The sequence below is a fragment of the Octodon degus genome, unplaced genomic scaffold (assembly GCF_000260255.1).
Source record: "Octodon degus isolate 3935 unplaced genomic scaffold, OctDeg1.0 scaffold02159, whole genome shotgun sequence".
NCBI lineage: Eukaryota > Metazoa > Chordata > Mammalia > Rodentia > Octodontidae > Octodon > Octodon degus.
Window position 1 is genome coordinate 1 of NW_004526735.1, and position 2,631 is coordinate 2,631.

Sequence of the window (2,631 nt, forward strand, 5' to 3'; positions counted from 1 at the left end):
TTGTCGGAAAAGAAAATATTTTCACATGCTACATTTATTACGCTACCCTGGTTAACACCACGAGGACGGCTCCTCTGAACTCTACAAGAATCCCAGAGCAGCGGCTCCATCTCAAAAGTACGCTGTAAATAAAATTCACAACAAGGTTACAGAGCACTAGGTGGACCCGCAGTGTATCAAGAGAGAGCAGGCGTTTAGGAGACCAAGCCCACAGATGTAGAAGGCAGTCCTGCCAAGGAGCCCACCTAGGTGGGCAGAGCCAGCGGAGAGCGGGGAGTGGCTGGGGCGTGGCGTGGCGGGGCTGGGCTGGGCGGGGGGCGTGGTCCCGCCCGCTCGGAGGCCGTTGAGCGGGCTCCCGGGAGCGCGCCTCGCCCGCCTCCTGCGCCCACGGCCTCCCTGGTTGCGCGTGCGCATGCGCGGGTAACAGTCGCTCCTGGGCAGCCCGGGCTCTGTTGGTGTGGGGAGACGCGGGCCACAAGTAGCAAAGAGCCGGACGCCTGGGCTGCTAGTCCCGAAAACTAGCCGGCAGGACAGGTTTGTGAGCACTCGGCTACCTTCCTGCTTCCCTTTGCACTCGGGCTGGGGTGAGGGATCGGCGTCCTGGCTTCTGTTTCGCTCTGGTGGGGGTTCCTAGCCGCACCCTGTTCTCCCACGGCAAAGGCTGAACAGGTCGGGGCCGGTAAGGGAGGGATGTTGAGTTCGGAGACGGGGTGCAGTGGGCGAGGCTTTGGAGTGGGCGCTGCCGGCCTGATGGGCCGTGGACTGTGTCCACCTGCTGCGAGGGATGCGAGCCAGCGCGGCTCAGTTCGGGCTTCCGCGGGCAGCGTCCGTTATCCCCGCGAGTGCCGCGGGCTCGGCTGGGCTCGGCTCTGCTCGGCGGGGCTCGGCTGGGCTCGGCTGGGTTCGGCCGGGCTCGGGTCCTCTCGGCTGCTTCCAAACTTCCGCCCACCCCGCGACCGTGGCCGGCGACGCCGGGCCACTCCCTAGGCACCGCGCGGAGACCAGTGCGCCCCTGGGGAGACAGCCCGAGGTGGTGTGGAATCCAAGGGAGCCCTAATTACTAGAGACTTATTAACGCTTATGGCCTGTTTACTATCAGTCAGATACTTCAGCTGCTTTTATTTATAGCATATGCCCAAACAGGGAGGTGGAGGGGTTTGCTTGTGATTAAAAAGCTGGCGGCCACAAAGCTCTGGGGGGATGGGTGGAGAGCCGGGAGGGGGAAGGGGAGAAAGTGATGAACGCAAAGAAACTTTTTCACTTAGGAGGAATCTGCTTGGAAGCAGTAAGCTCATGTTTGTTTGATCTTTCAATTCTGCTTTAATTTTGGCAAAACTCTTCCACATCAAAGTTGTGATTAAAAATCCCTTTTCTTTGGTTTGTTGCTGTTTACCTGTAAATGTGTTTTGATTTTTATAAAGTTCCAATAGTACATATACATTTAAGCAACATTTTTATGAAAACAACTGAACATTTAGGTATCATAACTTTTTATATTTTATTTACTTGTTTATTTTGCGGTGCTGGAGATTAAACCCAAAGCCTTGTGCTGAGCTACATCCCAAAAGCTTTTTGTTGTTTTTTATTTTGAGACAAAGTTCTTGCTAAGTTTCCCAGGTGGAACTCAAAGCCTGTAGTCCCCCTGTTGTCGGAATGTGTGGGGTGCGCTGGTGCCTGGTTCATGTTCTGCCCAAAGATCTTAATGGAGATGACCGATGAATGTAAGAGTTGGGCGTTTGTGGAAGAGGAGATGCAAAGAAGACAAGAGGCAAGATGTGTAGGAGCAGCCACTCCCAGAACAGGGGGGGCAGTGGCTGCAGAGTCCGCCTGCCGGTTAGACCTGGCGGATCCTTGCAGAGCTCCTGAGCTGTTCTGCAGTGTTTTGACAGCTCTTCGTGATTGACAGGTGACTCGCAGACGCTCAGCCTGGATCAGCTGTGGCTTGACAGCTCTCCAAGGTTGACAGATCAAACCCAGTTGCCCTGCCAGTTTACCCTGCCCTGATCTCTTGCCTCACTCCTGCATCCTCCCAAAGAACTGGAATAAGAGCCTGCGTCGTCATGCCTCACTTTTTCTTGTAAAGGGGCCTACATATTACACGAATTTGACAATCACTATATTTTATGCTGTTGGCTCTTTGTTTTTGAAAGAAGATTTATAGCTGTAGAATGTTTGCTAAAAGATTTGAGCTTTATATTTTATTTGTTCAAGGCACATTTTAAATAATTTCACTCCTTTATTTTCACTAATTATTTTTCATTTCACAGATAGTATGTATTTCCCAAGCTTTGGACTATGTTTGGGTCTTTTATTCATCTCAAGCAATGCAAAACTTATGAATGATGGTGTTGAGGTAGAAGACTCTGCTAAAAGTTCAGATGAGATTGATGTTGAAACAGAGAGTTCTTCAGAGGTAAGGTTATTGAGATATGAGTTATAAATTATTCCTTTATAAGATGTATAGCAGGCAATGATCTTTTAAGATTAATTCCAGTTGTTGGGCTAGCAAGATAGCTCAGCAGTCTAAAGCGCCTGCTTAGGCAAGCTTAGGCAAAGCACAGGGACTGCAGTTCAATCCCCAGCACCACATGCTGCGCCAGCCCCATCCTCAGAGTGGGCTGAGCCGACCCC

The 2,631-nt window shown here is 51.7% G+C and overlaps 1 long non-coding RNA gene across 1 annotated transcript in view; it reads left to right on the top strand.

Annotated features, from left to right (window-relative positions):
* The first annotated feature begins 449 nt into the window (after nt 1-449).
* Nucleotides 450-2,631, top strand: part of LOC111814928 — a 4,653-nt gene continuing 2,471 nt past the window's right edge. The window contains exons 1-2 of the long non-coding RNA XR_002819779.1: nt 450-534; nt 2,268-2,413. This is a non-coding gene — a long non-coding RNA (uncharacterized LOC111814928). The remainder of the gene's footprint in view (nt 535-2,267; nt 2,414-2,631) is intronic.